Consider the following 22,077-nt stretch of genomic DNA (forward strand, 5'->3'; position numbering starts at 1 on the left):
CAATAATAGATGAATCAGCTAATTCAACCAGTGGTTCAACCTTAATTCTATGATGCAACGAGAATACGTTTTGTGTGCAAAAACAAACAAAAATAATGACTTTATTTAACAATTTAGTTCTAGCCTGTGTCAGTCTCCTACACAGTTTCAGTTGTAAGCAGTGCAACGCGGGAGTTGCACTGTATTTACAGCGTAAACTGGATAGGAGACTGACACAGGCTAGAATGAATTTGTTGAATAATAGTGTTATTTGTGTATGTTTTTGCGCACAAAAACTGTCTATGGAGGGGTGACAGAGCTCTCAGATTTCATCAAAAATATCTTCATATGTGTTCCGAAGATGAACAAAGGTCTTATGGGTTTTGAACGACATGAGGGTAATTAATGACAGAATTTTAGCTTTTGGGTGAACTATCCATTTAAATCACTAATTTCCTGATTTTGATGTATCTGTCAAAATAGATCTGAATTAAGATTAATTTAAGCACATTGCATTTAGGCATATAGCATTTCACAGATTGCTTTGCCTACTGCTTCTGAATTTCATTCTGATTTATGGCATGGGGCAGACATAGGTCATGCTGACTGCTGCACACTGTTATTCAACTAATCAGTTCCTGACATCTAACTGACATCTTCCTCTTTGAAGGTTAATTATGGCATAAGTACCAGTAGACTCCTTGTACTGAGAAGCTGAGGACTATTTTGTACAAATTGTCAGCACATACTGTTCTACAGCATTGTCATGTTTGCATAGTAAAGAAAAAACGAGACCTCTCCTTTTGTCAACCTTTTGTCAGTGCTCAAGAGAGATGACACCCTGGGTGAACTATAAGTGACATTAAAATAGATAAACTCACTAATTACCCATTCAGGAATAACCATGAACTTTAAATTTGATCTTATTGTAATACAGCTGTGTTCCAGTTTGTTGAAAAGGCAGATGTGGTTTAAAGTGAAGTTGGGAGCATGATTAAGGAATTAAGAGTTCCTTTCACTGGAACTAAGGGGTCAAGACCAACCCCTGAAAAACAACCCCACACCATAACCCCCCCCCCCCCCCCCCCCCCCACCACCACCACCAAACTTTACACGTGACAAAATTCAGTCAGGCAAGTACCGTTCTCCTTGCAACTGCCAAACCCAGACTTGTCCATGGGATTGCCAGACAGAGACGTGTGATTAGTCACTCTAAAGAATACGTCTCTGGAGGTCTGTAGCTATTGACTTAAATTGCTACATTGATAGAATTCCTCCCATATCTTAATTTATCGATTTCCTACTGGACTAGTTGGTGGAGCTGGCCAACCGTGTTGTTAACCACCAAAATTTAGCATGGTCTTTTTTTTAAGCTAATTTACCTAGGAAATCTGGGAAGGAAGAGATCAAGGATCTTCAGCTAAATGTTAGCAATGTTAGCACAGCTCTGCGAAGTGCCTCTCATTCCTTTGAAACTTTATTTTCTTAACTTCCTTATCAACTCTAACCCCTGGAGACATTTCTATCTCCCAGCAAATAGAGTAAGCGAAATGTCGAGAAAGGACTGAACTCAATCTGAATTTGCAATGATAGCATGCAATCTCAAAGTGAGTGGAAACGTCTAAAAGTATTCTGCAGGCCTTATTTTACCATCTGATGGTTTTATCTCATTTTGATTCCTCTAATTCTGCTCTTGAGTGAAGTCATATCTCTATCTGCACTTCCTCACTGTCAGTGCATAATGAACAATCACGTACAGTAAATGAGTGTGCTCTCTGTAGTGCCTTCTTGTGGTAGAAACAGGTAACAACTTGAGGGTGAGTAAATGATGACATTATTTGCATTTGTGGGTACTTAAAGAGTATACTTTCATGATTTCATGTTTATTAACACACTTAATATACTTTTTAAAAGCACACTTTGTAATAATGTCTACTTAACGGTTTTACTTTAAAAGCAGTTAGAATGTTATCTAATAGAATGTTATTTAATATTACAAGTTAATTAATAATACAAGTTAATATATGTTAAATGTACTAAATTGCAACTTCAATATTACACTTGTGTAATTATAAATATTTTTAAATACATGACATGCAAGTTATAATAGAAATGACATTAAAGCATATTTTAATTGACCATAAATGCTTGTCAGTACATTTGCACACTTTAACCATATTAACCATATGTTATGTTATGTTAACCATAACAGAAGTAATTATTTAACTACATATAAAGATGCTTAAATCCTACTAAAGTGGGTCAGAAATGCACTTAGTAAGCTGCAAATATGGTTTGACCCCAAAAAATTAGAACAAAAGGTTTCTCAGTGGTTTACAGTGGTATCAGATGTACTTAAAACATACTTAAAGTTTACAAAAATTTGACTCTAAGAAAGCCCCCATTTTCAAAATGGCGGCTGTCAGGTCCTTAAAGGGGTACTTCAGCGCTGGGAAGATGAATCTGTATTTAAACTGGGTCATCAATGTAGTAGAAATGTGAAATTATTTTTGAATTTGGTGCCTTCTAGACTGAGAAAAGACAGAAAATGTATTTTTGTCGAATGGGGATGAAAGACTACAATTCCCAGAATGCTTCGCTGCCCTGTGAGGCCATTCCCAAAGCCACGGCTACTGGATTACTATGACTGAGTTGAAGACACTACAATTAAAAACTGAACGTGTCTGTTAAATATAATGAGCGAGTCACTGCGCGAGTATCACAGTACTGAGCACTAACTGCAGGAGTGAGATAATTGAGCTGATGAGCTCTCGTGATGAGAGCTGAGGTAATCGCGACTACACTCGCGGCACCCATTCACAACGCGAGTTCAGTCTGTCGCGTTTCAGTTCATGCCTTTGCAAGCTTAACTTTCATAGAAATTAATTTGAGAAGTTAAAAGACTTACATTGCTCACCATAGCTCCGTTTAAATGAGTGCCTGCAGCTGTGAGCTGAGCTCTCCTTGTGAGCTGAGTGTGATCTCCCATCCCCCATGCGCGGGTTCAAAACATGCGGAAATGGCTCCCTCTGCTGGCTGTAGTCTTTAGCCTTATTCCAAACATTCCTCCTATGATGCAAATATCGTCAATTTCCATCTTAGGAGGAGTTTTTCCAGAAATAAAATGCCTAAATCTCTTGTCTCAGGGGGATGAGGGGGGAAAGCACAATCATTTGAATATACTCCAGGGTTTCTACTGATTCAAGGCCATATGCTAATCGCTGAAGTAACCCTTTAAAATTACCAATACTCTTTTGTATTCTTCCTAGACCAGGAATACTGGTGCCTGATAAAATTCTAATTAGTATATACTACACACACACTTAAAGGATTATTAGGAACACCTGTTCAATTTCTCATGAATGCAATTATCTAATCAACCAATTATATGGCAGTTGCTTAAATACATTTAGGGGTGTTGTCCTGGTCAAGACAATCTCCTGAACTCCAAACTGAATGTCAGAATGAAAAAGAAAGGTGATTTAAGCTATTTAGAGTGTGGCATGGTTCTGTAATCTGCTCAATTACTGGTATTTTAATGCACAAAGCTCAAAGCATTTCAAATTGGTTTCTTGAACATGACAATGAGTTCACTGCCAAAAATAAGTACAATTTCCATTAAGTAATTAAGTAGTATTTATCCTTTCTCATATCAGTTTGCCTAAACAACAAACTCCACACTCAAGTGTGTTAAAATAACTTTGAAGCAGTGTTAAAGTTAATGAGGTAATTAAATGATTGAGTGATGATTGACAATTAGTGATGAACACCTGCTGTTAACAAGTAGATACACTGAAGGGAAGAGTCACCATTATGGTGATTAGTGTTTGCTTTAGTTGAGTTTTTGACTTTTACTTTTAAAACATTTTTCCCCTGGCTACTTTAACTATGTTTAGAAAAACAAACTTGTTGTAAATTACAGAGAAAAATTACAGAAATTACAGAGAAAATGTCTTCAGGTGTCGTTATATTTTGATAGTGGCATAATCATCATGTAGTTAACTGGGATCATTCTTAGCCCAATCTTTGATTATATTAATGCCACAAAATAACCAATACCTGGTTTGGATACATTTTCTCTTGGTTTGTCTCAGACACAATCTAATATTGAAAACTAAAACTAAACCAAACACTGATCACCATAATGGTAACCTAAAAAGGTGACTCTTCCCTTCAGTGATTCTGCTTGTTAACAGCAGGTGTTCATCACTAATGCCAATCATTACTCAATGAATCACTTAATTATCTCTAACTTTAACACTGTTTCAGTCTTTCTTTAAACACTGCTGGGTGTGGACTCAAATAAACTCTGAGGAGCGTTAATTTAACACTGGGTTTTTTGATGTATAGTGTTGGTGGTTTCTGTGGTTCATAACCATTATTTTGATTACAATGAAGAATTAATTCATTAGAACTGTGTGGTTTTATTTTATATTATTAATTAATTAATTAATTTATTTATTTATTTATTTAACAGGGACAATGCATACAGACATAGCTACAATACAAGTACTGCAAATGATGCGCAGCGTATAGAGTTTATAGCTAGTGCTAATTCTCAACTCCTGTCCCTGGTTGGGCTTTTCTAAATTATTTCAAAAACACATACATATGTCGTACATATACATACATATACCTGCAAGTATGAGAGAGAGAGAGAGAGAGAGAGAGAGAGAGAGAGAGAGAGAGAGAGAGAGAGAGAGAGAGAGAGAGAGAGAGAGAGAGAGAGAGAGAGAGAGAGAGAGAGAGAGAGAGAGAGAAAGAAAGAAAGAAAGAAAGAAAGAAAGAAAGAAAGAAAGAAAGAAAGAAAGAAAGAAAGAAAGATGTCCAGTGGTAATGAATTCCATAGCTTACAGCTCTGAAAGATGACATTTTACTTAAAAGCAAGCTATGGTTGATGGTATCAAAACCCTTTTTAAGGTCAAGGAATACAGCTCCCACCACATCACCCCTATCCAGGGATTTTTTCACATTTTCAATAAAACTGCAGTTTGCAATTTCGGTTGAATAACCCAATCTAAAACCAAACTGCTGCAGGTGGAGGAGCTGATTGGCTTCTAAATAATCAACCAATTGTGCTGCTACAACTTTCTCAGTTACTTTGGATAAAATTGGGAAAATAGAAATTGGACGATAATTGCACATAGAGTCATAACTTCCTGATTTAAATACTGGCACAATAATAGCTTTTTCCACCCTAAAGGAAATGTACCAGTCCTTATAGAAATATTAACAAGATGTGTCAGTGGTTTAACTAACACAATTTTATATTTTTTAAGAAACAGCTATTCATCTTATAGATATCGTTTGATTTTGAATTTGACAATTTTCTCTTCAAATTTTGTCTCCTGAACCTCTTTAATATAAAACGAATCTGCAGAAGATATTCCAGTTGGATAATTAAAATCTATAGACTCAAAATCTTATTTTAATTCTTCTACTGACTGCACAAAATATGAATTAAATTCATTAGCCATAGTGGAACTATTATTTATATTCGTACCATTTATGTTAAGTTCCTTTATCCCTTTGTGTTTGTTTGTTTGTTTTATTAGTCACATTATTTAAATGTTTCCAGAGGGAATTATTGTTACCCTTAGCTTTGCCTATAAATTGGGTGTAATATGAGTACCACCTGATTTCTTAAACTTTTGTAAATTAAAAGATCAGTGTTAATTTTTGAGCATTTTTTTTCAGGGCCAAATCTGGCTTCTTCATTAATTTTCTAATTTCATTATTTATCCATGGAAGAGTATTTTCTTTCTGAATAGATTTTTACATTGAATTTTTCTATTAGACCTTTTAGACTAGATTAGATTAGATTAGATTTCTTTTAAATAGACTATTTTCTATTTATTGTAGAATCACAAACAGAGACAAAACAGGGCTGCCACGTGAAGGCTTAGTACCGCTAACCCCTTTTATTTTTTGATTAATTTTATTTATTTATTTATTTTTTAAATCTTTTTTTATTTATTTTTTGCCTTGTTTTTTTAAAATACTTTTTCTTATTTATACATACCTTTTTCTATTTTCTTCAGTTATTTCCTCTTATTTCTTATCTCTTGCACTGTGACCTTCACTAGATTTGCTAGAGTCGCCACACTCTTCCCATAGAGGTTGATTATATTGATTCTCACAAATCCCAACTTGACATGATCCACATGAAGGCATGCATGGTAGGCCATATGCCCTGCAACTGTTGTGTTCGGCAGACAGTTGTGCTATTACAGTGGATCATTTGCCAGCAGCCATATCACCCTGTAGCCCAAGACTGGTTTCCCACTGAAGCTAAGCAGGATTGAGCCTGGTCAGTACCTGGATGGGAGACCAACTGGGAAAAACTAGGTAGCTGCTGATGGCTGTGGGCTCACCCTGTGGTCTGTGTGGTTCCTAACACCCCAGTATAGTGATGGAGACACTGTACTGTAACAAGCACCGTCCTTTGGATGAGACATTAAACTGAGGTCCTGACTCTCTGTGGTCATTAAATCTCCCATGACACTTCTCGTAAAGAGTAGGGGTAAGAGTAACCCCGGTGTCCTTGCCAAATTCCCTCCATTGGCCCTTACCAATCACCTCCTAATAATCCCCATCCACTGAATTGGCTCTATCACCATCTCTACTCTCCACCTATCACTGGTGTTTGGTGAGTGTACTGGCGCCGTTGTACTGTGGCTGTAGCCGCATCATCCAAGTGGATCCCTCACACTGGTGGTGGTTGAGGAGAGAGCACTGTGTGACAGATTGTGGCTGAGTCTCAGTCAGGTTAGTTTGTTTATTTAAACTTTCGTTTGGAGTTAAGTGTGCACACTCTTTAATGAGTAGTTGGAGTTTATTCTTACCCTTTCTTTGTTTGTCTGTTTTGGTATGGCTGAGTCCCGTGAGCTGGTGTGCTGTCTAAAGGGGTTCGGGCGGAAACACGACATATATATACTGTTCCGGCCCGTGATCTAGCCGCACCATTCCTGGTTCCCGGGAGGACTCCAAGAACTCTTCCTCTTGTTTTGATATATATAGGAAGTAAATTTATAAAGAGTAATGTGGCGAAGTGTTATTTAATGTATTTGTTTCCAGGTTTATTTGATGTTTTCATATGTTTGTATTTTGTGTAATGGCCATTATTTGTGTATCTGTTTTTCCCCTTTTTGTGTTAATTGGTGCTGGCCACCAATGTATAAAGGTATGTCTGGTGTTTGTTAGTGTGAGTGTTGTTCTGTGGGGGAATGGGTCCTGTAGTCCTTAGACATCTGTTATATTTTTTTAGAGGCAGATACAGAGACTTATAAGTCTAGATTTATTATGTCTAGACTTATAAGATACAGAGATTGTATAAGTTGTTTGTGTGGTTGTTTTCTTTCTCTTATATTTTGGTTTAGCTCAGTTAGGTTAACATGTGCTTTTTTTTTTTGTAATTCGCAATAAACCCCTAAGCACTAGTATCAGCCTGCTGCCTCCATGTTCTTTTTCCATTCACTGGCCACATCTATCACACCCTGACATGAGTGTAAAGTGCTTTGGGTGTGCAGTAGTACATATGAAAGCGCTATATAAATGCCTCATTCATTTATCTGTAGTAGGCTTTCTGGGGTAGCAGTCTTACTGGTCATAACTGGCAGGAACCGGTTGTCCACCAGTTTCCATCCCCAATCCACTGTGCTCATTTCACCTTCCTTTCCAATCCACACCATGATCTGGAAGTAAACTCTTTGGCAGTGGTATTTGGTTGAGGAGTCAGTTGGAGGCAGATATTCTGGGGTAACAAATTATTTTGTGGTATCTATTTTCTTGCTAAAAAGGTTGTAGCGCAAAGAGGCAAGTTCATTGGTAGTCCTTCTGCCAAAAAACACTGCTATTTCATTGGTCCCATGGTCATCTATGACATTCCTTGCTTGATGTGGGAGCAGAAACCCATTTGTCACGGTCCTTTTTCACCCTTGAGTCATTGGTACTATGATTCCCATTCAGTGGAAGGTCCCCTTACCATAAATAGCAGAGGTCTTCAACCCTGCTCCTGGGGACCCACTGTCCTGTAGAGTTTAGCTCCAACCCTAATCAAAGACATGTGAAGCTAATCAAGCTCTTCAGGATCACTTGTTAAAAATACACAGGTAGGTGTGTTAAAGCAGGTTGGAAATAAACTTTGCAGGACAGTAGGTCCCCAGGAGCAGGGTTGAAGTCCTCGATCAATAGTAAGGATGCTGTGGTCAACATTGTCCAACATTGTCGCCAGCAAAAAGAAGTGCGATGTCCAACAGATCTATGTCATCCGCTAACATATCTGGAGCAACTAAATCTGCTGCATTCTTTTCAAAATGCTAAATTTCCTTGTATGATGAAGCAAATCCCATTCCATGAAGGGTATCCACCAGGAATTGTGACCGATCCAAATGATGTGCCCTCACTTCAAAGCCAAGTTGTAATGTAACCACAGCACGTAGTCGTGCTTCCTGGACAATTGCCTGTCCAATTCCTGCAACCTTTCGGCTTTTCTCCTTATCCACAAAAAGACGATTAAAAAGTGTACGGACAGTCTCAGAAACAAACGAAAGGGCAGAGACAAGCTTAAGTGATTTTCTCAGATACTGATCCATAACGGATGGGACATTGGACTTGATATCACTTTTGATCAATCGCGGAGCTGTTTGAATGATTGCTTGTTTCCGGGAATTTTTCAAAAATTGATTTCTCATTCTTTTCTTGTTCTCTGAAATAAGATTTAATAATTTGTGATGTCGTCTCTCTCATTGTCACTATGTCATAGAGGCCTTCCCCTTCAGTGAAATGTACTTTTTTCCTGGTACTGTTCTCTCAATTATTCTATTGCATCATATTATGCGCAAATCAGTGGGCGGAGCTAAACAGGCAGTTATGAAGTAGGCATTGATATTCTTCTGCAGAGGCAGTGCTTGCCTCCCTTTGACGTCATTGAAAAACCTGTCGTTTGCTGGCCCTGGCGTCAATAAAAGCTTTTATTGGACTAACAAGGAAGTTTTCAGTTCTAAAAATTACAGGATATTTGTATAGTATGATGACCTCTAATATGTCAAATGCTCAAGGAAAACTCAGTTCATGACCCCTTTAAAGTAGTCATGGATGAATTTTCTTTGCGCAAAATGGTATTAAACAACATTAAAATGAGGCATGCAATATGAAATGTCAGTATTCTCTTCCACCATCTTCTGAATTGCTGAAAATTGTAAATTTTGTTTTGTTGGGTTTATTATACATTTACATTTAATCATTTAGCAGACACTTTTATCCAAAGCGACTTACAAAAAAGGGGAGAGCAATAGAAGCAACGAAACAAACAAGGCCAACAAACTGTAAGAGCTGTAAGAAGTCTCAGTTAATTAGCACAGTACACAATTTTTTTTTTTTTTTTTTGGAGGACAAACAAACAAAAATAAATGGATAGTTAAGTGCTATTCTTTATTGGTCAGGTTCAATTGGAAGAGATGTGTCTTAAGATGTTTTTTAAAAATGGCTACAGACTCGGCAGCACGAATTGAGATAGGCAGTTCATTCCACCAGGTGGGAACAGTCCAGGAAAATGTCCATGAGAGTGATTTCATGCCTCTTTGGGATAGAACCACGAGGCATAGCTCACTCGCAGAACGCAAGTTTCTGGAGGGTGTGTAAGTCTGAGCAAGTGAGTTTAGGTATATTGGTGCAGAGCCAGTGGTTGTTTTGTAGGCGAGAACTAGTGCCTTGAATTTAATGCGAGCAGCCATTGGCAACCAGTGCAGTCTGATGAAGAGAGGCGTAACATGAGCTCTCTTCGGCTCATTAAAGACCTCTCTCGCGGCTGCATTCTGGATCAGCTGCAAGGGTTTGATAGTGCATGCTGGAATCCCAGCCAGAAGAGCAGTACAATATTCCAGTCTGGAGAGATCAAGAGCTTGAACCAGGAGCTCTGCAGCCTGTTCTGATAGGAAGGGTCTAATCTTTCTAATGTTGTATAAAGCAAATCTGCAGGACCGGGCTGTTGCAGTAATGTGGTCAGTGAAGTTTAACTGGTCATCAATCACAACTCCAAGGTTCCTGGCTGTCCTGGATGGAGTTATAGTTGATGAACCAAGCTGAATGTAGACATTTTGATGAAGTGCTGGGTTGGTTGAGAAAACAAGTAATTCCGTCTTTGCAAGATTGAGTTGAAGCTGATGCTCCTTCATCCAGTCAGAAATGTCTGTCAGACAGGCAGCGATACGAACACTAACTGTAGGATCATCTGGTTGAAATGAGAAGTAGAGTTGAGTGTCATCAGCATAGCAGTGATAGGAGAAGCTGTGTTTCTGAATGACAGAGCCTAATGATGACATGTAGATGAAGAAGAGAAGTGGTCCAAGCACTGAGCCCTGGGGAACCCCAGTAGCTAGATGATGTGACTTAGACACTTCACCTCTCCATGACACCCTGTAGGACCTACCAGAGAGTTAAGACCTGAACCACTTGAGAGCAGTTCCTGAGACCCCCGTCTTCTTAAGTGTTGACAGGAGGATCTGGTGGTTAACTGTGTCAAAAGCAGCAGACAGATCCAGCAGGATGAGCACTGAGGATTTGGAAGCTGCTTTTGCCAGTCTCAGTGCCTCAGTTACCGAGAGCAAGGCAGTCTCAGTCGAGTGGCCGCTTTTGAAGCCGGATTGGTTGTTGTCCAGGAGGTTGTTCTGTTCAAGAAACACAGAGAGTTGATTGAACACAACTCGCTCAAGTGTCTTTGCAATGAAAGGCAGAAGGGATACCGGTCTGTAGTTTTCTAAAAGTGCTGGATTCAGAGAGGGTTTCTTAAGCAGTGGGGTTACCCGAGCCTGCTTAAATGCTGTGGGAAAGGTTCCCGTGTGAAGAGAAGTGTTGACAATGTGAGTGAGTGCAGGAGTGATTGAAGAAGAAATGGCCTGAAGGAGGTGAGTGGGTATAGGATCAAGTGGACAGGTAGTAGGGTGATTGGAAAGGATGAGTTTAGAAATATCTGCCTCGGAGAGCGGAGAGAAGGATGGAAGCGTGTTCGTGTTAGTTGTTGAGATGTGCGTGTCAGTTTGTGGTGAGGAGAACTGGTTGCTGATGAGAGATGTTTTGTTTGTGAAAAATGATGCAAAGTCGTCAGCTGTAAGAGTTGATGAAGGAGGGGGAGGAGGAGGACAAAGGAGAGAGGAGAATGTTTTATAATGCCATTATAATGCCACCTTTATACTCAAAAACATCTATAGATGATGCATTACATATGTATTACCTTATTTAAATTGAAATGAGTGACCATTTAAGAGGGTTCACACACAGGCCTTTGTTCGGGCTCATTCGAATTGTTTATGATCAAAGTTATATAACTCTAATTTAAGTTATTTTTGAGTGCAGTAATTTGTACATTGAATGCCAAGTCTTTGTTTTGTCAAAAAATAGTATGGAGTATGTGTCCAAAAACATGTACTTAATAGGAGTTACATGACATAGGCTAACTCGTTTACATCTCTGGTTCACCCCAAACAAAGATAAAACCTTACAGTAATCTCACAAAAACATGTATTCCATAAGTATGTAATTATGTCAGTGCAATTTAGACAAGTCCAATGGATTCATAGACCCAGAAAACATGGTTAGACACCATGGTTTGACACCAAGATTACTTGGTTAGGTCAAATAATGAAGGAGTTAGGAAATTGTAAGGGCTTCCTGCCCATCTTGGACGCCATCTTGAAAATTACACCTTTCTTGTGGTCATTGGTGAACTTTTAGTATGTTACTAAGGACACCTAATACTATAAAAAAAAAAAACAGCTGAAAAACCTTTTGTTTTTTAGTATTTTTTAGGGATAGGTGGTATTTTCCATATATGCAGCCCGCCTAACTCTTAAGTTCAACCAATTGCATTGAATATAAATTTAAACTAGAATGAATTTCCAGTTACTTGCAAAAACATGCAATTAAGTGTCTAGAAACATTAGATTAAAAATTTACTTATTTTGAAGTACTTCTGTAATAAGCACTCTTTGTAAAAGTCTGCTCTAGTGTACTACGTTTTCACAAGAGATGGCAACCCTGCAGATTCTGACTAATTTATACCCACTTTCGCAATGTTCAAAGTATATGTTGACTTAACTTTAGTGACTCATATTATGAGGAATTAAATGTTCCTTAATCTTTTGAAATTAAAGAGCTTGATGTATTATGATAACTATGATAATATACTGCAACTTTCAGAAACTCCTCCCTATAGCATATTAAAACTAAACTGCAAAAATAACTATTAACCTTGTGATGTCACATTGATAAATGACAATACTGTTCAAAACAATACTGTTCAAAAACTGAATGGTAGTAGAAAGGGTGGGAAATGGTAATATTGAAAATAGGATTCCCTTTCAGTGTGTCCCTCTCAATGTCACTTTGATACAAATCGGGATCTCACTTGAGAGACCAATCCACTTTGAGAATCACTGAACAAGCCAATGCACAATGCGAGATTTCCATCTGATACTCCGCCCTGCAGTGCGGGTATACATAAGGAAGAGAATGCATGGCATATTTGCCTTTGCTTCAAAGCCAAGAGGTTCATGTGTTCTGCACTGCAATTCACAGGCAGTGTTCAATGAGTCTTTAGTTCTTTTTGAGAATGAGCCTCTCGAGTTTGTGTTAGTGTGATGGCACTTACAGCGGTGGTTGCAAGCCTTACAAAAAGCTTTTCAACAGCTGTTTTCACATCTCTTTAGAGTCTGCAACTGCAACTGTAGAGTGAGTGCACACAGCAGGCTGCACTATTTTCTTGCTTGTGTGCCATGGCCATTTTCTCTGAGCCTTTCGGCACCAGAGAGAATTTTCCATAAAAGGTATGACACTGCCTCTTTTTCAAGATGACATTCTAGTGTGTTTCTGGATGCAGTCATTTTCTGGCGTTGGTTGACAGTCACAATCATTGCCTCTCTTGTCTGGCTGTTAAGCATGCTGAGGCTGCGTTAATGGATGTGTCATGTTCTTATTGCGGGAACTTGACAATCTTGGTGCTGAGATCGAGATTTGAAAACCTCACACAAGTTGCCTATTCCTTGTGTTCCTCGTCCCTTTGCCTATTCCCTGATCTAGTTCCGGTTCTGGTGACCTCCAGAATAGATCTACTTCGGCTAATAGCATGGGTGATCTGAGGATCACAGTGAGGGCTTCTCCAATGAGACCCTCAGAACCCCTTAGTCTTCTATTTCTCTGCAACCCGTGGAGCTTCTGGAGGAGCACATTCGAACAGTTCTCGACTGCACAGAAGCAGGCGGAGGTCATCAAACATATCCTGCCAAACCCAGTGGTAAAAGTAAGAACAGATGGGTGACCCAGAGATAGAGGGAGCAGCTTTTTGGGAGATGGTGAGCGCACCACTCCTTCCCCTGGAGGAGGTCAGAGTGGAGAATCTTTTGTTTCCTACTGTCTCTGGTAGCCTGGGCAATGCTTCCCAGCCTGTCCTGCTTGCTCATCCACACCCTCAGACTCGACTATGTGATTTAGTTTGCCCGGTGCAAACTCAAGTTCAGGGCATCCAGTTCACCTCTTTGCGAGCCAGCGATGATCTTACGGACAGAGATCGAAATCCAACTGGTGAAGGACGCGATCAAGCTGGTCCCTTCATCAGATATGAAGACAGGGTTCTATAGCCCCCAAGAAAGTGCCCAAGAAAGGGCCCAAGAAAGGCGGTGGGTTATGGCCAATCAAATCAATGCAAGTCTTGATTGGGGTCTTTCACAAGCTCCTGTTAAAAATGCTAATGAATGCATCCGTCCTCAAGATTTGTTTGCACCAATTGACCTGAAGGGCGTTTACTTTCACGTCTCGATTTACCGTCATCACAGACCTTTCCTGACTTTGCATTCGAGGGGTGGCCGTATCAGCACAGAGTCCTTCCCTTCAGACTGTCCCTGACTCTCACCTTGTGTCTTTATGAAAGTGGCGAGGTAGCCATTGTTCCTCTGAGAGAACTCGGCATTCACATTCTGAACGAATCTCGATGACTAGCTCATACTGACCTACTTGAGTAATTGTGCAAACACAGGGGCACAGTCACTTCAGCCTGTTGGGTCTTCAGGTGAGCACACTCTCCCCTGTGCAGAGGATCTTTTATCTCCGTATGGAGCTAGATTTGTTCAACCAGACATCACGCTTCAGAGAGGAACATGTTCGGTCAGTGTTGAACTGCTTAAATTATTTCAAAGGCAGAATAGTGACCCCACTGAAATTATTTCAGAGACTCCTGGGGCATATGGCATCCGCAGCCACAGTAAAGCCACTGGGAATGCCTCCTTCATGACTGGCTTCACGGCCGAGTCCCGAGATGGACGTGGCAGAGGGGAACGTACCGGATTTCCATTATCCTGCACTGTTGCCAAACCTTCAGCCCATGGTCGGACCCTTAGTTTCTACGGGCAGGAGTTAACCTAGAACAAGTATCCAGGCATGCTGTGGTCTGCAAGGATCCCTCTGCCAATGGCCAGGGGGACTTGTACAGGTATGCAATTTTGGGTATTTGAATGGGTCCCTAACTGCACAGGCACTAACAGTATGTCTTGCAATGGATTGCTTCAAAGGACCGCTACATGGCAAGCACATACTGGTCCGTACGGACAGTACTGTGACCGTTGCGTATATCAACCCCCAGGGTGGTCTATACTCCTGCCGCATGTTGCAACTTGCCTGTCATCTCCTCCTTTGACAACCTTTTGTTAAGTGGTGTTCTTTCCAAAAGGAAGATCCCTGAAGATGCCTGATCTGGAATTTATTTCCTACAGCCTACAGATTGAAGGCTGTCTACATCCACCCTGAAAGTATGTGTTGCCGCGATTGCTGCACATCACAATGCAGTTGAAGGTAAATCCATAAGAAAACAGGTTCCTGAGAAGTGCAAGAAGGTTAAATCCTCTGGGTTGAGAGCTCCCTCTACCAGGAGTGTATTCTCCCATGTACTCGCCCCTAGTGGCAGTAGCGCTAGGAACCTGTTCACCTTTTCCACTAGAAAGGGCACGCTTTGTTGCCAGTGTCTCGCTGAGTGGGTCATGACTCATGAGGAACAGCAGTGATTGACTCTCTTTGCATAAGGCCTAACCCATTTTCCAACCATCTTCTATAACCCTATTCCCATCCCATCTTCTGTAACCCTATTCCCTAAAGGAGGGAACAGAGACATCACGTCCCATCGCTGCAGTTGCTGTACCAACTCTGGGTGGCTGAGGTGGGAGGTGCATCAGATGCAAATCTGACATGCCAATGTGCTTTGGCTAGTTTAGTTATACTCAAAGTGGCTTGGTCTTTCAAGCGAGATCCCAATTCATCAGTTTCCTGTGCTGATGTGGTTCTTTCAGAGAACAAGGGTTACATTTGTAGCCAAGATGTTATCATTATTATTATTTAAGACTAATATTATAAAAGAAAAAAATATGATATAACAAAAACTGAGTATAACAAGTATGATATGACTGTTGAAAAGTGAAATAAAGCATAGGCTTATGAAGATAGATATGTTTTAAAACACAATTGGAGGTAGAACAGAGAATCTATTGTCTGATATGCTCTGCTGAGCAGATGAATTGGTGCTTTTCTCATGTCACTGTCTAGACATTGTCTTTGATTTTATCTCATAGTGATGTGGTTCAGAATCCAGTCAAGACACAGAGAACATTAAACTGCCACTGAATATGTCAGTTTAATTAGTCTTACTCAGTTTAAAGGAATATTCCTTGTTCGAGAAAAGCTAATATCAGTCAACTGAATTTGTACCATAATGTTAATTAGGACAAAAATAAATAAATAGACTTCTTCCTCCAAACCTTTGATAGGGCCCTCTTCTTTAACCACAAAAAAATGGCGGTTCCCATGAATCACTGAAAGTGCTTACATGAATTATTGTGTTTAAGTAATCATTTTACCACTTGAGTGTATTAGGTTTTCATGTTAATATAATTGTAAAATTTGATTTAAAAAAAGTTTATATATATTTTTTTATAATAATAATTTGTTACACTTATATAGCACTTTTTTGGATACTCAAAGCGCTTTACATGGAGGGGGGGGGGGGGGGGGGGTCCTCAACCACCACCAAAGTGCAGCATCCACTTGGATGATGTGACGGCAGCCATATTGCCCAAGAGCACCCACTACACACCAGGTGACTGGTGGAAGGGAGACCGAGTGATGAAGCTAAGCGTTATATGGGATTATTAGGAGGCCATGATTGACAAAGGCCAATGGGCAAATTTGGACCAGATGCCAGAGTTATTAGCCTAGAAATCTAGACACACCCTAGCAGCAGCAAATTTAATTTGCCGTGATTGTAGTCTAGCAACTCTTGGTAGACCTACTAGCTAAAAAAAAACAAAAAAAAAAACCTCTGGTCAGGCCAATCACATCGTTTATAAAGTTGGTGAGCGGGCTTAACATAATGATGGCAGAGTTGCAGAGGTTCTGCGTGCTTTTTGTAAATAAAGAAGCTGGTGAATGGTGGTCTTTCAAATTGGCTCTGCAATTCTGGAAGACTTGGAGTTAAGCTTTTTGTTGAGAAAAGAATGGCACTAAAATCATTCTTAAGAAGGGGAGATGTTTTCGGAATTTTCCAACCAGATACGGTGAAAGTTTAGCTATCATATTGCGTACAGAGGAAATTTGAAAGACCATTTATCCCGCCTTTTGGATTGAGCCCTGTCAATGGTGAGATGTTGGGTCTGGCTTGTCAGGCTATAGGGTTACACCACTGATTTTTAATAAGCAAAGAGAGTCAGGATCTCGGTTTAACATCTCATCTGAAGGACGATGCTGTGTACTATATATGACATTTATGTACTATTTTTTAGCTCGATAATGTTTGTTATTTCATATTTTTATGTGATTTTATTAAATTATACAACTAAACTAAATTATACCACTAAATTATATTTATGCAGTAGTTATAATCCATTTATTAACTTCTTTACCATATACCTGAAAATGACATTTCCAACTCAAATGGATCCTATTATGTTTTTTTTTTTTTTTTTGTTTTTTTTCTACTTTAGTTGTGTAATGTTGCAGTTTGAGTATAGAAAAAGATCTGCTAGGTTACAAATGCACACAAATACAATTAGAGTGGGAACGTGTTCTAACATTTCAAAAGAAGCTTTTGTGTGTAGCCTTCATTGTGATTCTAGAAACTGTAAATTATTGTGCAGTCACTGATAGACATTGGGGTTATAATGTTTATAAAAAGGAATTTTTTAGCTCTAAAACTTACAGGATATTTTTATGTTACAATGAACATTTATATATCATAGGTTGAATGAGTTTATTTCTCATGACCCTTTTAAATATATAAACTGATATAGCTTTAAAGCTAAGCTAGTAAATAATAATGGGGTGGGGCAGATTACAAGCAGTAAACAAAGAGTGCTTGTAGCCTGGCTATCTGAACATTTTCCATTTATCTTTTTTTTTCTTCTTTTTTTTCTGTTTGATTATAATGTTGACACCATATACCATAAAGATAAACCTGGAATGTTTCCCTTAAAAACTTAATATCTTTTTGACTGAAGGAAGAAACACATTTGGGATGAGTAAATTATCAGGAAATTTTCATTATAAAGTGAACTAATCCTTTAATGCTCATCATGTCTTTCTGTTACAGTGTGTCACAGTCTTTTTTATTGTGCAATAAGTTGAAAGCTACATTGTTACTCAACAATACCAAGTAAAATGCATAATTTAATGACTGATGCTTTTGATGCCTTGACTGATGTTTATACCAGTTCATATAAATATGTACCTGGATACTGTACATGTTAAATATTTTGTTTTTAATTTCACCTTACTGTAGTATCTACAGTCAAACCAAAATGTATTGAGACACCTTCAACATTTTCTCACATTATCACAGTTTATTCACTTTTTTTTTTTTTTTTAGAAAATGGTAATAAAATATAGCAGGAACTTAGAATTAAGAACTATGTCAGAACAAAATAATCTTGGTAATGTCAGATTTGAAAGTAAGGTATGTAATGGATTACAATCAACCAATCACCAGTCAGCTGTTAAATTTATGTACACAATTAGATAATATAAATGTAGGTTAACCAATTACCAAGCTATGCTTCATTTAGTTAGCAAAACATTGTCAGGTCAAAGTGTCTGAATAATTTTGGTCCCAATTTTTATCAATTTCACTGGTAGTCCACTCTATGAAGAATTGTTGGATATAATATTTCACAGTTTATTTAGCTATATTCTTAGTATCCTGCTCCCACTAATAAAATTATATCTGGTGGCTAAATCATTTTTGGTTTGACTGTATTTTTCTTTGAACTACCATTCGGATACATGGCTTTTAACCTGTTTGTGTTGTTATGTTTCTAGAGAATTTTGTACATTTCATCTTCACATTTGTTTTAATACATTGAGAAGTAATTTGCTGTGTGTGGTGTTGAAAGTAAGTGAAACCTTGAATTTATTAAATCTTCCTTTAGCAGCAAAACCTGAACCAATAGTTTCTGTAGCTGTTTACGAAACATTGTGTTCTTTAGACATTCTGTTGAATTTAAGTAACTTTACAACTAAATGTCATTAGAGCATTATATGCTTAATATCAGTGTAACAACGTTCGTTTCAGGGAAGGAAGGAGGCGGGAACCGGCGAACATTCATAAAAAAAACCTTTTATCAAATAACCAAAACGAAAGTAACGCAGGCAGCCCCTCACGGACGACTGCCCGCACAAACACATTGAAACATAAACAAAACCTCAATAATGTAAAATCCGGGCCTGGTCCTCTCTCGTCCTTCACTGGTGTCGCTCGTCCTCCGAGCTCCCTCATGAGAAGACTCGAGACCGGTGGGGCTCGCAATCGCAGGTGACATTCATTTGCACTCACGCCACGGTCTCGCTCGCTCCTCCCACGTCTCTCGCTCGTCCACCTCGCCACAATTCTACTGACTATAAGGAACTTTGAAACTGTATTTCAACTTATTCTACTTATCAGAACACCTAACCCTAGTTTACTAACAATATAATAAAATCTACTACAATCTACTAATACTATTAAAAGTTAGTGGACATGTAGTTGCAAATTTACTTATAGTCAACTGAATCTGTGAATCTGAACCGAATAAAGTGTAAGACTTTAGGCTAATTTAAGTCCACCCTTCCCTTAATCTTTTTGAGTTTGTCAGTTGATTTGAAAGAACAGTCTCATTTAGGTTATGGCACAATTCATTATCTGCACTGGACATTTTGTTTTTCAGCCACTTTTTAGTTGGTATTACTTTTGTGATTCTTGTGTTGTTTCATCAATAAACCTCTCTGTAGCTAGAGTTCATGAACTGCTTTCCTGACATTCTCCAATTAATTTTTCCTTCGGTGACTGCAAACTATTCAGACCCTGATGCAACAAAGCAGTGTTAACCTACAAAGATCCATACACTATTCTTTACAGTCGGCATGAGGTTTTGGTGTTTGGTACACAAAACATTGTCCGTTTTTACCAAAAAGTTAAACTTTGTTTCAACGGTTCACAACATTTTCCCAGAAGTATTGTGGAACAACCTGGTGGTTTTGTGCAAACATGAGACATACAGTGGGGCAAAAAAGTATTTAGTCAGCCACTAAATGTGCAAGTTCTCCCACGTACACAGGTAGCGCGTGGAGGACAGAGGTTGTGATCATACAGTGATCTTGGCAGGATGTCCGCTTCTAGAGACAGTAGAAACAGTCCAAAATTGTCTGCGTTTGTAGACTGGGTCGCTTAAAGTGAATTCATGAACACCTAGGTCGTATAGACCTTTTTCCCCCATCTCTTTAATGGGTTTTAGGATTGAGGCATGATTCACACTAACTGCTCTTTATTAAGAAGACCAGATTTTTTGGAAACCAAGGTTTATGTATTAACTGTGAAGCTGTTTTTATGTATTATTAGTTTAGGCATATTATTTTGGTTTCTAACTGTAGAGGAAGATCAGAGTTTATGAGTAGCTTAATCAATGGAGACAATCAGTTATTCTCAAAGATTTCACAAACATATTTTTTTCCACCATATATCTCTTGTTGAATGGCATTTAATGGAGTTCTCGCTGTTTTTTTCCTTTTTGGAAAATTGCTCTGATTGCCTCCGGTATAAACAATCTCTAGTTCTAATCTGAAGTCTTAGCTGCACTGTTACATAGCATTCTGTGTTAATGTTTATTCATGTGTGGTTGCTATGGCTACATCCTACACACATTTTTAACAATATCCCTTGAAAACAAAACTGGAGGTGTTAACAAATGCAGTGTTCAGATACGAGATTCTCTTTTTTAAGGTTAAGAGGTCTTTAGGTTAGCTGACCTATTTTTTCTCACTGCAGAATTACTGCCAATAAGCTTGAATTTACAGTCATTTTGCTATAGCCTACCAGTGTTCTGCTTTAAATCATATTTTATGTTAGGGAACTGTTTATGGACAGGAAATAACATTTAAAAAGAGCTGTGAGCTACAGTAGCAGTTTGCGTTCTTACCTTTAGACATTTTTATTTAGGGAAAAGTAATGAGAAAAACACATAAACACAGTAAATAACAGAGTGAGAGAGAGTGGGAACAGGATCAGAAAATGTTTCGATCGTCATCCTTCTGCAACCCAGCATGACAGCTATATATATCTTCTGTCTTGGGACCAAAAAAATGTTCGTCCAATCATTATATTCAGTCTGAATGCAATAATATGATGTTTTACCTGTATTTCCATACTGAACCAAAACCATGAGCTTATGCTGCGTTCACGTCATTTCATAATCGTTATTAAGAGATGGCAACCTGTGTTCTACGCAAAGCTGCACACACCATCAGACTCGAAATTATGCGTTTCTGTGGCAGCAGTCAGATGGTACAAGTAACAGTTGTTTACGTTCATTATTCTAATAGCATGTGCTTTCAGACAGAAGTAAGGATTAGTTCACTTCAAAATGCAAATTTACTGATAATTTACTCACCCCTATCTCATCCAAGAAAAGAAATTATGTTTTTTGAGGAAAACATTGCAGGATTTTTCTCCACATTATAGAATAGCAACCAAAACGTTGAAAGTCTAAATCAATGGAGTTTCAAAGAGATTTGAAGGGCTTCAGAGGCTCTGTCTGATCCAAGATGAATAGGGTCTTATCTACCAAAACCATCAGCATTTAAAAAAAAAAAAAATTAAAGTATATACTTTTTACCCTAAATTTCTGATCTTGCGCTGCTCTGCGGCTCGCCACTGATTGCGTAATCACTCCAGATTGGTCGTGCTAGACAACATAGGTGGAAGTACCGCAAGCGGCAAGCCACAGAGCAACGCAATATTAGCAATTTAGGTTAAAAAGTCTTTTTTTTTTGTTTTGTTTTTTTTACATGGTTTCGCTAGATAATACCCTATTCCTCGTCTGGGATCGCGCAGAGCCTTTAAAGCCTTTCGAAGCCCTTCGAAACTGCATTTATTTAGACCTTTATCATTTTGGTTGCTATAGAAGTCTATAATGTGTAGAAAAATCCTGAAATGTTTTCCTCAAAAAAAGTAATTTCTTTTCAACTGAAGAAGAAAGACATAGACACCTTGGATGAGATGAGGACGGGGAAGAAAAATATCAGGATTTTGTTTTTTATTTTGAAGTGAACTAATCCTTTAACGCCGTCTCTCATGTCGCATTGCAGACTCTGCTCTAGTGTACGTTCATGTGAGGCGTGGCTTTGAAGGCACTCTGAAGGAGGATGATCTCATGCATTCAAAGCCAGTTTGCTATTGCTAGCCTCTCCGAAGTTGCGTATACCCTAGTTTTAATTGAAAAATAGGAATTTGAATCTTAGTTTTTGGGGTATTTTAGTACAAAGGATGCTTGTTTCAGACAACGAAGAAGTGACATAAACTAAACACAGGCAAAGTTTTGTTTATGAAAACTTTTGTTTATTGAATATCCTTGTGAAAAAAAGAGCCCGTGGCCTTGTTAGGGGATGTTAGGATATTCGCTTCACCTGTGACTGGTCATATTGTTTTGGCGCAGAGTATAAATGCATTTTAAACAGCTTTTTTTTCTTCCATGTTTAAAATGAAAAACTTTTTATTAGCAATGTTTTCCTTTTGTTTGTTGAGATATTTGGATTTGGTTA

At 38.6% G+C, this 22,077-nt stretch overlaps 1 protein-coding gene across 1 annotated transcript in view; it reads left to right on the forward strand.

The window, feature by feature from the left end:
• The window catches only part of dlgap2b (discs, large (Drosophila) homolog-associated protein 2b), a 186,379-nt gene that overhangs the window by 133,541 nt on the left and 30,761 nt on the right, over positions 1 to 22,077 (forward strand). The gene's annotated exons all lie outside the window — the stretch shown is intronic.

Source organism: Pseudorasbora parva, chromosome 15, assembly GCF_024679245.1.
Source record: "Pseudorasbora parva isolate DD20220531a chromosome 15, ASM2467924v1, whole genome shotgun sequence".
Taxonomy (NCBI): Eukaryota; Metazoa; Chordata; class Actinopteri; order Cypriniformes; family Gobionidae; genus Pseudorasbora; species Pseudorasbora parva.